The sequence below is a fragment of the Danio aesculapii genome, chromosome 25, assembly GCF_903798145.1.
Source record: "Danio aesculapii chromosome 25, fDanAes4.1, whole genome shotgun sequence".
Lineage (NCBI taxonomy): Eukaryota > Metazoa > Chordata > Actinopteri > Cypriniformes > Danionidae > Danio > Danio aesculapii.
In genome coordinates, this window is record NC_079459.1 from 32,144,552 (window position 1) to 32,159,583 (window position 15,032).

Sequence of the window (15,032 nt, forward strand, 5' to 3'; positions counted from 1 at the left end):
TGGAGGAAAACTGATTTTGGAAAAGCACCTTTATACAAAAGATATCGAGCATTGAAAATATTCAAAATATGTTTTCCTTTCACTAGTCTGGAAGAATCATTTATTAAAGCAAGCAAAACAGCCCAAATTCAACCGCTGCATGAAAAAAGCAAGAGTTTCAGAAGTCAGGCTCATCTTCAGTTATCTTAAAATTGGCTTTATTTGCCCTTATTTTAAACTCAATTTAGCTTGTCTTTAAGGAAAATTCAGGACAAATGAAATTTAATAGTTGATTAAGCTTCACATATACCACACTTGAAATATTTTAAGCTAATTTTCTTTCATAACCCTCACAAACTTTAAAATCCATATCAAGCAAACACACACACACACACACACACACAAGTGGATTTTACTCACGGTGAAAATCCTCTCAGGGGACGCAGCGGTTACACATAATTGGCCATGAACCAGATGCATCATCATCATCAGCCTGAGCTGCAAATCCAACGCTTTAAAAATACAGATTTGTACACAAACAGCAGATCCGTTCGCTAGAACTAGGTCACAATCGACAATCATTTTTCTCTTGCTTCAATACTGTTTTTGGTTCTGACATATATAGGTCAAAAATTTAAAATAAAAAAAGTTTACAGCAAAACTTTAAAAAAGGACAGAATGCTTGTGCAGATTCCACACTGTTGGAGTTAAATATGGACAAATTTAGGTAAAATATGATAAAACATTTTTTAAAATGTAATGATTCAATTTACTGTTAATGACAAAGAAGAGCTGAGGGTAAAATTGACTGAGCGTTGTTATCTGCACGTTTATGATTGAATATTTAATGATGTAAGTGCAGAGGCAGTGTTTGTTAGGTTATGTGTAGCTAAATAACCAGACCCCTTAGTTTTTCACGATTTTATTTTTGTAATAAAAAAGACATACTTTTAGTGACAGACGCTAGAGGCCATGGTCTTTAGCCTCCTTGTTAGAGAAACCGACTCCCATCCAATGAATCGCCCGTTCTTCGATCCCAGCTCAGACCACGTTGGGTGCAATAGGACCAGAGGGTTACACGTGGGGGCTCGTCCGGGACCAGAGTGAGGTTTAGGGGGGTGAGTGTAACAGAGGCCAGCTAGCAAAATGCAATGCAGGTAAAACCTCACTCCTCTGACCTCTAAAGGTGCTCTAGATATATTTATTAAAATAATATTTTAGTCACAGAACATCTTTAGAAATGAAACAATAATACAATTAAATTATAACATTTTAACAAATTTTTATAGATTTTTTGTTTCTCTTGATTTTTGCTGTTTTGGAAAATGTTTTTTAATATTTTTCCCTGACATATACATTTGGGCTACTAATTTTCGAACCATTATTTTAAGTTATTTTGTTAGATAAGCTCCAGATTTGGCTTCAGTACTGACTAATCTTATGTATATGCACAGATATAATACTGTGAAAGCATCCTATAGAAAATATTAATTTAAATGAGAGATTTATGAGGGGAGTATTCACCTTATTCTCCGCGTACGAGTGGGCGCAGCCCTGTGAATCATTTTGGCTCGAAACTTCCGGTCTCATTCACTTTCATTCATTTTTAGATGTTAAAAACAGCTGCTTTTGCTGCTTGGTGTTGCAAACTGATATTTTCTTATTATATTATTCTGCTTTGTCTGTATTGTCATGCAAACACTTGTTTGTAGAGTAATAAATATAATTACAAATTGATAATATGGTTTTAATTGGATCTTTTATTAGATAATTACATTTTTTTTCAATTATTTTGTGTTTAAATTAAGAGTATCGCAGGGTCGCAACTTTTTGTTGATTTTGTGTTAAATTCAGCTACGGCAAAATCACGAAAAATTATATCTAGGGTCTAAATAACCAAGAAATAACAGGAAAAATTCTCAAAAATGTTGCAAGGTTCTTTCAGAAACGTTGATAAAATGTTTATTAAAAGTAGGGCTGGGTATGGATTCAGAGGGCTGATTTGATTCAATTTCTTTTACATTGATTTCGGTTTGATTCTCGATTCGATGAATACAATTGAACTGAATCTAACTGAATGAAACTAACATCTAAAAAACTTTATGATGTTCATGGGGACTTTAAACATTTTAATCAAAGTGTATGACTTTGAGTATATTTTACGCTGTGGGTTTAATGTATGCATAAAGTCTTTTAGTGTCTCTCAAGTCTTTCAAGTATTCAATCGCACCGTACTCTCTAACTCTGAGAGATTCAGAGACTAGTCCGTGGGTGTGCTGTCTGAAACTCTACAAAGAACACACACACATTTTCTCTTCCAGTGTGTCAGCAAGACACTGCAGCCGTGTTAGTCTGAGTGAATACCCATCTAATTAAGCCTGTCGTTTGAGCTGCACCCTCTCATTAACAATCACAGGAGTCTCTGGAAGCTTCAGACTTTGAAACTCTCTGAGATGAGTTACTGTATGACACACAGATTTCAAGAGTGAGCTTTATTGCACTTCTAAAAGCTTTCAAATCACACGTCTTTACGTTGATCTGAGTTTAAGCGATCGTGACATCTGACACTAAAAGCCTTGCTGGTGGTCGTCTGGTTTCTATTTATGTGATTGCACTGGGTGGCCCCGACCACAATGGGATGTCATTGGTCAAAAACTCGGCCCATTAAACACTGTAGTTATTAAATGCACTCACCGGGCACTTCATTAGGTACACCTGTCCAACTGCTCGTTAACGCAAATTTCTAATCAGCCAATCACATTATGGCAACTCAATGCATTTAGGCATGTAGACATGGACTGCGTCCGAAACCGCCTACTACTCAGTAGGTACTGCATTTGAATTTAAACGTACTACTCGACCGTTAGAAAAGTATGTTCTGTACAGTATGAATGTGAAAAGTATGAATGGAATTTGGACGTACTACATCCGCCATTTTGTCATGGTCACGTGAACTACCTCCGTCAGTTGCGTCATTTCTCTCCATTCATGAATTCTCTCGCGGGGCATCATGGGATAGTGTAGCGTGCAAGGGATGCGCACTTCAGAATCTCGCCGGAAGTAGTAAGTCACCCGGGTACTTCTCGCATACTGATTTTAGCGTACTGTATAGTATGGAAGTATGCGGTTTCGGCCACAACCATGGGCAAGCACTCTGCTGCAGTTCAAACTCAGCATCAGAATGGGGAAGAAAGGGGATTTAAGTGACTTTGAACGTGGCATGGTTGTTGGTGCCAGATGGGCTGCTCTGAGTATTTCAGAAACTGGTGATCTACTGAGATTTTCACGCACAACCATCTCTAGGGTTTACAGAGAATGGTCTGAAAAAGAGAAAATATCCAGTGAGTGGCAGTTGTGTGGACGCAAATGCCTTGTTGAAGCCAGAGGTCAAAAGAGAATGGCCAGACTGATTTTAGCTAGAAAGGCAACAGTAACTCAAATAAGCACTCGTTACAAGTGAGGTCTGCAGAAGAGCATCTCTGAACACACAACACGTCCAACCTTGAGGCAGATGGACTACAGCAGCAGAAGACCACACCGGGTGCCACTCCTGTCAGCTGAGAACAGGAAACTGAGGCTACAATAGAAGATTGGAAAAACGTTGCCCAGTCTGATGAGACTCGAGTTCTGCTGCGACATTCAGATGGTAGGATCAGAATTTAGCATCAACACCATGAAAGCATGGATCCATTCTGCCTTGCATCAATCACGGTTAGGGTTAGAGTCACGGTTCAGGCTGGTGGTAGTGGTGTAATGGTGTGGGGCATATTTTCTTGGCACACTTGGCAAATGTTGGTAATAATGGGCGACACAGTGGCGCGGTGGGTAGCACTCTCGCCTCACAGCAAGAAGGTCGCTGGTTCGAGCCTCGGCTGGGTCAGTTGGCATTTCTGTGAGGAGTTTGCATGTTCTCCCCACATTCACGTGGGTGTCCTCCGGGTGCTCCGGTTTCCTCCACAAGTCCAAATACATGTGGTATAGGTGAATTGGGTATGCTAAATTGTTCATAGTGTACAGTTGAAGTCAGAATTATTAGCCCCCTTTGAATTGTTTTTTCTTTTTAAATATTTCCCAAATAATGTTTAACAGAGCAAGGAAAATTTCACAGTATGTCTGATAATATTTTTTCTTCTGGAGAAAGTTTTATTTGTTTTATTTCAGCTAGAATAAAAGCAGTTTTACATTTTTTAAAAACCATTTTAAGGTCAATATTATTAGCCCCTTTAAGCTATATATTTTCGATAGTCTACAGAACAAACCATTGTTATATAATAACTTGTCTAATTACCCTAACCTGCCTATTTAACCTAATTAACCCAGTTAAGCCTTTAAATGTCACTTTAAGCTGTATAGAAGTGTCTTGAAAAATTTCTAGTCAAATATTATTTACTGTCATCATTTCAAAGATCAAATACGTCAATTATTAGAAATGAGTTATTAAAACTATTGTGTTTAGAAATGTGTTGAAAATATCTTCTCTCTGTTAAACAGAAATTATGGAAAAAAAAATAAACCGGGGGCCTAATAATTCCGACTTCAACTGTATGCGTGTGAATGAGAATGTATGGGTGTTTCCCAGTGATGGGTTGCAGCTGGAAGGGCATCCGCTGCATAAAACATATGCTGGATAAGTTGGCGGTTCATTCCGCTGTGGTGACCCCAGATTAATAAAGGGACTGTAATATTAATCTGGGGTAATAAAAAAAAAAAGAATAGTAATAAAAATAATAATAATAATAACTGTATTATTGTTTTTTTATATTATTATATACTTTTAAAAATATAATAAAATGCATAATATATTTTTAGTATTTTAAAATAATTACATTTACATATATAATAATATATAATAAACATTTACACATGCTACAAAAAGTTTTTTAAACAATAATAATATATATAATATAGTTATTAAATAAATATGTTTTGTATTATTATATTATTATATAAAGATTGTATGTGTCATTTCGTATGTTATTAATGTTAATTAGAGCATGTGTTTTTTTATAAATCTAATAATAAAACTTAATATTATATTATTAGCAACTACTATAATTGTTAATAAATTAATAATAATGATTATTGTAATTAAATATAATGAATACTTATAGTTACATTAGTAAGTATTATTATATAATTTTATTAAATAATTATATTTTAGTTATTAAATATAACAATACAAATAACAATAACAGCAATACTATTTAAGTAATAAGAAGTACTTTTAGATATACATGCCATATATAATAGACCATTTCAATGTGGTGATGTCATTGGCCCATGAACATTTCCTGTTTGTTTTCAAATTATGACATAACTGTAAACAGAGGAAATTTAATCATACCTCAACGTTAAAACAGATATCATAACAGTATTTATCAATATGTGGACATTTTTGGATTCTAGGAAACTATGGAAATGAAAAAAATTAAAACAGGAAGGACCATTATAGGACCATTGTTATTGTTTACATTGTTCATAATGGTCTATAGGTGCAAAGCCAGTTAGTTTCATTTGTTTAATTGCATTAGTCTTTCATTCTTTATTTCTCTACAGTGAATACTACATTTTTTTAAAGACTGCAGTGGCACTGAAAAGCAGAGCATGTTATTATTACTGAAGACATGAATAGCGTTTCATAAGAGGGCTCGTAAGAGTTAGCCGGTCGAGATCTTTAAAGCCCCATTCCCCAAGAGCATTGTGGGAAACGACTGGATTGGGCGTAGCTCGGAGGGGAACATCTGTTAGAGAGAGAAGAAGAAAGGAAAAGACCACCACAAATGGACCAAAATAGAACTGAGCCAATTCAATTACTGCTCACGGTCTATTCATAAAGCCGTTTATGTGGGTCAGATCAGTCTCTGGACGTTTACTGTGTTTTTATTTGAGAGCTACGTGCTGTTTCTCTCCTGCTGGCCTGAGAAAAAAAAACACTACCACGGTCTTTAAATGGCATCTGAGACTCAGTGGTCCTTTTAGAGTACTAGGGGGGGCACTCATGCTTTTAAACTGTAAAAAATGCTGGCTTCCACACAATACATTCATGTTGGCCAAACACGAATCAAATGAGTTCACCCAAATGTTTTGACTAATTCAAGTGGATTGAACTTAAAACAATTAAATTGTCCAAAAATAAATAAATAAATAAATAAATAAATCACAAGAATTGTGATTATTAAATCCATTTTAAATTAGTACAAGCAGCAGTCTTTTAGGAGTATTGTCTGGCAATCAAAGGTCAAAACAGGGACAAACAGGTGCATACAGATAATCTAAAGCGTAGTCAACAAACGTTAATGGTTGGTACAGACGGCAAACAACATAAACGAAGAAACAAAGCAAAGTTCAAATACGGCAAGGAAAACACTTCGTAATGCTCACAGATAATATAACATACAACAAGACTCAGCAATGAGTGTGTGTGTGTGTGTTAGAGGTGAATATATCCGCTTGTTAAGTGTGATGTCACGTGAAGGGGCTTCTGGGTCCAAGTGCTATATTAAATTGTATGGAGACGCTCATCAAATAGTAATAACAAACGTTTACAAAGTGCTGTAATACTTTCGAAAATCACAATCGCAATATATATATATATATATATATATATATATATATATATATATATATATATGTCCATGGCCAGAAAGTGATACATATTTTATAAATTGTTTAAATTTTGGTATTTGTGATGCAGCAAGCCCAGAGACTGACTTGTACACCATGAATTTATATATAATTTACTTTAATGTGTGATATGAGTAAAAAGTGGTCATAAACGAATATTTTCTCAATTCAAATGAGTAGCTGCTTGGACCTGGAAACAAAATTCCATACTTCACCGATATGTCATGACTTAACAAGCGGATAGTCCATGTAATCAGTCTATGATTCTTTTCCGGCTATGTGTGCAATCAGGGAGAGAACTGAAACTGGTGTGTGTGTGAGGTTCATGATGGGATTTGAAGTCCAGTTCCATGACAGATTTATAGTTCTTCAGTGATCTGCAACTGCTGGATTGCTGTGAATGTGACACAATTTACAATTATTTATTGTAATTTTCACAATGTTCATCATTTAACATATCACTCGGCAATATCAAATATAAGCTAATAAAAATGTGCCTTTTTTTATAGACCTATATAACATTAGATTAAAAAATATGATAATTATTTTCAAGCCAGTAAACCGTTATTAGTTACGTTATCAGTAAAAAGGTATTATCATGATGATTAATTAATTGATAATATTATAAATTATTATTAGTATTATTTAAATGTGTTCAATAGCTGCTTATTCTACAAAGTGTGCATAATGGTTTACATTTTATCAGAAAATAACCAATCATTAATTAGCAAATGTCCAAACTAAGTGGACAACTAGATATGCAATATATACACTAAACGCTTTAGAACAGACACACCCGTGAGTCAGTTCACTATATCATTTAGCGTTGGCCAAAAGAAAACAATAAAACTGTATGGTTGGAACTGTAATAACTGATCGTCAGGGGCTTAATGTGTTTTTTATTTGCTGTTTTTGATCAATTTATTTACAACACTAAACCTGACAGGCACATCGCCTGCGGTGTTGCCCTATACACTTATTTGGGCTTCGTCTTTAGGCTTCAAGTGATTTTAATATTACTTTCCAGTAAAACGTATTTATTACTACTACCTGTTTTAGTTTCACTGTGGTAACTACACCGCACATCATGTATACATCTACAAAGTAACTTACATTTCTAATTTTTTCAGCAGCAAATTAGCCAAGCAACACTGTTCTACGATACTTTTGATATTCTAAAATATTAATCTAACATTTAAATGAAGACTACAGTGTATACTGTAAAATTCAAACTATAAAACAGTGTAAATTCTGTACTAGGAAATATGAACTCAATAGAAATAAAGGACATAAATCCTAATACATAATGTATTCATAAAGTATTTAATTGCTTTAATACTAACTGTACAAATGTTGACAAAAAAAAAGCACATGATTGTGTGGACAAAAGATTTTGATTACCATTTAAATGCTAGATTTGAACAGGAATGTCTTTCTTGTTTACTTGTGATCCGATCCAGCAAAATGCATCTAATTACCCGGTATATTTACACTGCTGATTCCCTCTGTCACATTCGCCATTCTTGCCGTCACCATGGTAGACTTAATAAACAAGCCTACTTACAGTGCGTGTTCAGAGGTAAAAAAAGCCAGTGCGCAATGACGAGAAATATATGGACTGAATCAGAATGTGTTCAAATTGCGCAATGACAAGAAATAATATAGATTGTGTCATCAAACACATGAAAATGAAAGTAACGAGCCCGATTTAAAAATGTAAGGAGTAAATATTAAAAGTTTAAAAATTAATAGTGGAGTAAACTACTGATACCAGAAAAATCTACTTAAGTAACGAAGTATTTGTACTTTGTTACTTCCCATCTTCACATAGATGGAGAAAAACAAACAAACAAACAGTAAAAGCCATAGTATTGTAGAACATTCCAGCAATTCAGGCAGGCAGGAGAGTAGTGGAGAATGTTAGTGTAGTTCTAGCAAATATGAACTGCTTCAGTTCAGTTTAGTATAAAGTCACTGTTGAAGTTCAGTTTAGTTCACATCATTGTAAAACAAATTAAACTTCTGAAGGCCGAATTTTATTCTGTTGTTATAAATGACTTGATCTTGTTTGCTGTTTTTTCCACCAAGATCTGGAAACATGGAGTTATTTTTCTTGCTCCGTGTGGTTAATTGCTAAACACACTGTGAGATTTTAGCCACAATTTTGTCATATGAGACAAATTTGGGATTCCTGAAATCATATCTGTGATCTTTGATTGCAGGTTTGACATGCTCACAGCCGCTTGATGCCTGTTGTGATCAGATTTTCCCTCAGATGAAGTTCTGTCAGTGTCAGAAGATTTCAGACACTTTCCTGCAGTGTGACAACAGCCGCAATGAGCATCAATCCAAGAACCAATAGGAGCTCAGAATTTGATGACGCAATCCATGCGCCAAATGACCGCGGAGAAATGTCAATACTTCCTGGTTTTATTATTAAGACACGCTGTGGGCAAAATTGCCGCTACAGATTGTTTACGTTTGCTGTGAGGAATCATTTCAGAATGCAGGATAGTAAAAGTGGCACGGGTGCATGACGTCAAACTCCGGGGGAGTCTTCTTCCGTGTTTGGATCGTCTTCATTGTCGTTCAGTCTGACATTATGACGGCTGAGATCTTTCAGTGTGACATGGGAGCCATGTTCGCACAGTCTGACATACTACAATCGCTCAGGATAATTTAAAAATAAATAAATAATAATAATAATAAAAATAATAAATTAATTAATTAATTAAAAAAATAAAAATAAATAAAAAAAAATTTAAAAATAAAAATCGCACAATGTGAGCTGGCCTTTACTTGTTTACTAACTTATTTAGTCTAGTGAAGTACAAACTTCAGGCATTTTTCGTCCATAATTCTTCCATAATTCAGCAATTCCAAATTCAGGGGTTAGTTCATCTATGACAACAAGCTTGGCCCCCTGCTGGCTCCCTAAATTAGGAAATCACTGAATTATGGAACAGTAAAAAGCAGCTTTTTTTTGTTCCCCCACTAGTACTACCACTGCTGTGTGCTGTATTGTGTGATCTGGAGAGGAACTGATGGGCAAGATCTGCTTTGACTGACGTGTCATGCATGGGAATCAGTTTTAAAAGACTATAAACAGGACACATTATATTAAAAGCCATATATCAGCGGCCCCTAAACACAGCTCTGATGGCTTCTGCGATTGTCAGACCGATGGGGTTTTGGATGTTGTTAAAGTCAGATATTTATTGCTCTGGTTGTTCTTTATTGCTGAAATCTCTCCTGAATGTCTAAATGGCACACGTGGGATTTTCTCTTTGCTTTTCTCAGATGTTGTTTAAAAGAGAAAACGTCTCTATTTGATGTGAGTTACTCACTGAAGTCACTATGATGCTTTTTGGGCTAGCGGAGTAGCTACAGTACAATTTAGTTAGCTTGTGTTGGACTGGAATTTCGGTTTATGTGGAAAATACAGAAATATATATACAAATAATATTACAAAAAACAGATTATCCCTGTTGTACCATTACAAGTTGAAAGTCTTTAGCAGATTATTTGTTGACAGATGATATTGTCCCGCCCCTCCTCCACTGTGATTGGACAGCTAGCTCAAAAGTGACAATCATGGGTGCGACTTGCTAATCTGCAGGCGCTCAAAAAACGCATCACTACCATTGACCACAACAGACAACAAACAATCAGCTCGAGATGAAACACTTCAGTGGACGCACAGCCTTATCACTCTTATACACACACTATTCTGAAGAGACAGGAATGTTGCGTCTGTATGGAGATGTTAGGTTGTAGGTTAATGTTGTGCTAATGTTAGCTCTGGCTAAGCTCTCGGCCTCCTGCTGCTCTGGGACTGATCTCCCAGCATGCTCTCTGCTCCGCTCTGGTCAGGGGTGCATATGTCTGTTTCACACCAGAGACGTGGCCTGGATTCAGAGGCAGCACATGGTGTATTATTAGAGAAGCTCTGCCAACTCGCTGTCTCTTTCCCTTGTTCTGTGGGCAGATTTCTGTAAGAGCACGCAGTGAAACCTGCACTTGTCATGTCCACTCCTGAGTGCATGTGCTCCGAAAGCCCTTGCAAACACAGGCCACATATAGTGTGACATTTCTGCCGTCCCCTTCATCCTTTTTCTTCAGAGAAGGAATCTTGGACAAAGCTTCAGTGCATATTGCATTAAAAACTGCATTTATGCATTGCATTTATGGATTTTTTAACAGGCTCATTTAAAATACGTGCCTCAGCCACGTGTGTCGAGTAGTGGCTGTAACCCACGGTGCATGCCTTTTAGTAGCCGTCCATTTATACTTCTGCAATCTGTTAGTGTTGCTCAGAAAATAACCCTTCCAAAACCTCTATTAGGCAGTGGGGTTTCTATATTCAGGGTTTCTGCAGATATCCTAATGTCAAATTTAAGACTTTTTAAGACCTTTAAGTATTAAATTTGTAGGAATGGGTTTTAAACCACAGCGGTTTGAACTGTAGTTCTGCCGAATGACTAAAAAGTTATCAGTATTGATGGTAAAAAACTGTACATTTCTAGTCAAACCATTCTTCTGCAATCTTGTACCAAAAATGGACATAAGGGCAGTATTAATAGCTATAAATGTGGGAGAGCGCTGATATTTTGTTATTGTATTGTAATGCAATATGGAACAGTTAAGTGTTGATGTTAAATCAAAAGTAATTCACAAATACTTCATAATGAGATGATTTAATGACAATAATTCTCTATGGTTACAACTGAATTAATTACAAAATAACTGTATAAAATGATCAAATATGAAATGATAAAGCATATGATATAAATTGTACCCAGATTAAACGTAAAATTAAAGTTACCAGAGGTAGAAGGAGAGACAGGGGGAGGGAGAGAGAGACAAAGAGAGCAGGCCCAGAAGTTAGCCTGATTGCAGTAGAGTCAGAGAAGATAGACTCCAGAGGAGGAGAGGAGCAGAGCAGGAAAGCAGACTAGGAAAAGACAAGCCGGGAAAAGAGGCAGAGCAGAGTTTACCACCTATTTTGTATCTTTCTTGACCATGTGACTAAAACCCAAATGCTGAGACATTCAAACTGACCAATCAACATGTGACCTCATCGTAAAACCCCCAAAGTCCACACACCAGGCCCTGATCTTATCAGTATCTGCCTCTGGAGTCAGTATGGACCTTCTTTGGTGAAGGACATGTTTTTCAATATAAACAAACGCATATAATAATTTTTATTCCTACAAATTTAAGCCCTATATCACAATATCAAAAACACGCATACGCATAAAGAGAAATGCACAAAGTGAAGTTTATTTATAAACAAATTTCGAGAGGATCACGTGCTTATGATTGTTCACAGCTGTTCCAACTATATCTCATGACTAATTATCCTATCAGACGATCCTTAACACACTATAAATAACCAGACTTTTCCCATCTCAATATCTTCGTCTTGCAGAAACCCCCACCCAACCCTACTTTCCCTCTTTTCAAACGGGCGACATGGTGGCCAGTGATAAGCGGTGTTGCCTCACAGCAAGAATGCCCCTGGTTAAATTCCTTTCCAAACCAGGTGACATTTCTGTGCAGAGTTTTGCTCGTTCTTCCCGTGCTCGCCTGGGTTTTCCCCAATCCTCCGGTTTCCTCCCACAGTTCAAAAACAAGCCCCCTAAACAATTAATCCTAAATATTTTAGCCAAGCTCCGAGTACACCTTCTCAGCATCCATATCTGACACCTAGCTACATTAAGCAGGAGGAGTAGTCATCAGGATCTACCTGAGCTCAAACTCCCCTCTCACCCTGCAACAGGAGGGAGCCCAGGGCTCGAGGATCTTATGAGCTCAGGGCTCTCTCCCGGGACAGCACACCAAACAAGCTTTATAATCAATCATCAGCTAAGTGTGAACTCTTGAAATGTATTCAGATTGAACAGTACTAAAGACGGGTTAGATGCACCATTGAACTACAGAAAAACAAACAAACAAACATCTTAAGGCTGGCGCCGCATCGCACACCTCACGAAACTTGACGTGTTCGCCATTGAGATGTTCTTTTTTTTAAAATTATTATTATTATAGGGGTTTTCACCTTTATTGATCGGACAGTGGAGATTTACAGACAGGAAAGCATAGGGAGCAGAGAAAGGGGAAGGATCGGCAAAGGACCTCGAGCCGGGAATCGAACTCAGGTCGCCGCAAGCACCTGGGTGCTATTTGTCGACGCACTAACCACTAGGCTATTGGCGCCGACGAGATATTCTTTTAAATGACAGGGGGCGATCAAAAGAAACAGACCGTAAAATCAGATGAATAAACAGAGAAGTAGACAGTTTCCGGTAGGGGTGGGCGAATCGATCCTAATATCGATAGTATCGATACCAACATTGGTTTTGATATCGGATCGATAGTAGCCTTCTGAGATCAATACTTTTATTTAAATTTCATCTAATTTACATTAAAGTACATTGCTCCTGTTTCATAAAAGAGCGCACGTGTCTCTTAATACCTCGCTCCTTTTATATCTTGTATGCACGGTTGCTCTTTCTTGCTCTGCTGTTATTAGTTGTCCTTTCATCACGTGACTCAGCAGCGCCAAAGCGCAAGCACTTTTGGCTGTTCTGAGATGACGGAAAGAAAGAGGAGCGCTGTTTGGAGTTATTTTACTGCAGTAAATGAAAATATTGCAGACTGCAATGTTTGTAGAAAGTCTATTCGGTACTGTGCCAACACCACAAGTCTACACAAGCACATTAAACAGCACACAAAAAAGAGAACACCAAGCTGCAAAACAGTTGAGAAGAGGAGGCAAATCCTCCAGACAGACCCCCAGCAGTGCCTGCCCTGAGACAGAGGTCATGCACTGGCCGAGTCGTTTCAGAGAGGCAATAAATATCCAGGTAGCTAGCTACAGTGGTGAAATTAATATTTGAGTTATATAGGACTTTCAGTATTAGTTAATGCCAATTTGAAAGACAAAACTTGTTACTTTTATCATCAGACTGATTAAATAAAGCCTATATAGTCAGCACATTAAAACCTATTGATATGAATTATTTTGGAGTTTAAAAATATACAGGGGTGGCCAAAATGATTAGAACAGTAGTTTTTTCACCAGCTAAAAAATGGTTTTAATTCAGTTATCTTTTGCTGTAGTATAAAAACATATAAAAAACACTTAAAACATTTTTAGCTGTAAGAATACAGCTGTTCTAATAATTCTGACCACCACTGTATACCTTAAACTTAAAATATGAAATTTTCTGAATATCCCTCATTATATACAAGCAATTGTTTGCACTTTGTTTCAAAAATAAGGCAATGTTAAGAGTCTAATGAAAGAGAAACACTTTATTTAGTTATTTTGAACAAAACAGTGAAGAAAAACTGAAAAAAGTTTTAAAACATTTGTTTGCCAGTAATATTTTTGTGGTCTTTGCTTATTTAAAATACATATTTATTTTACATTTATTTGTTTAAAGACGTTGGATCAGCCAATCAGATTGCAGCAATTAAACTCATGCATTCACATCAGCCAATAGAGTGCATTAATCCTGCCCACTTTGTCACATGCATCTACTTCTGAAAGTAGTTTTTCCCGCTTATTGTCCCATAGAGATTTTGAAAATGTCTTATAAGCTTTAAACAAACCAGCAGAAAAGAGAGACACATTACAAACTTGCATGGATGGATGGATGGATGATTAGAAATGCATGAAATGCCACTGAACAAGTAGCTCAAACTCATTCGAGGAAGAAAGATGTGGGAACCGGCAAACGTTCAACAATTTTAATCATAAAGTAAACACAAAACAAATCCATCTGAAGCTTCTCTACGGGACTCGACACCAGGGAGCGAATTACTGGGGACTTTGGACTTTTTTAGAGAAGGCCACATGAGTATCAATCGCTAAACAACACTGTAAACAATGTCTTGTATAATCTATAGTAACTTACTGGCAGCAGTTCGCCAGTAACTTACTGTAAAATCAATTACAGCGAGAATACTGTATTTACATTTACACCACCATTTATCTTTCAGTACATGTATTAACAGAAATGCATGTATATCTTTACTGTAAAATATACAGTAATTTTCACAATGCAACTTTAGCATACATAATTGTCCTACGGTAAAATACAGTTCATATTACAATTAAATACTGTTTATTTACAAAATTGTTAACAGTGTACACATTGTATACAGTTGAAGTCAGAATTATTAGCCCCCTTTGAATTTTTTTTCTTTTTTAAATATTTCCCAAATGATGTTTAACAGAGCAAGGAAATTTTCACAGCATGTCTGGTAATATTTTTTTCTTCTGGAGAAAGTCTTATTTGTTTTATTTTGGCTAGAATAAAAGCAGTTTTTATTTTTTTATGAACCATTTTAAGGTCAAAATTATTAGCCTCTTTAAGTAATTTTTTTTCGATAGTCCACACAGAACAAACCATCATTAT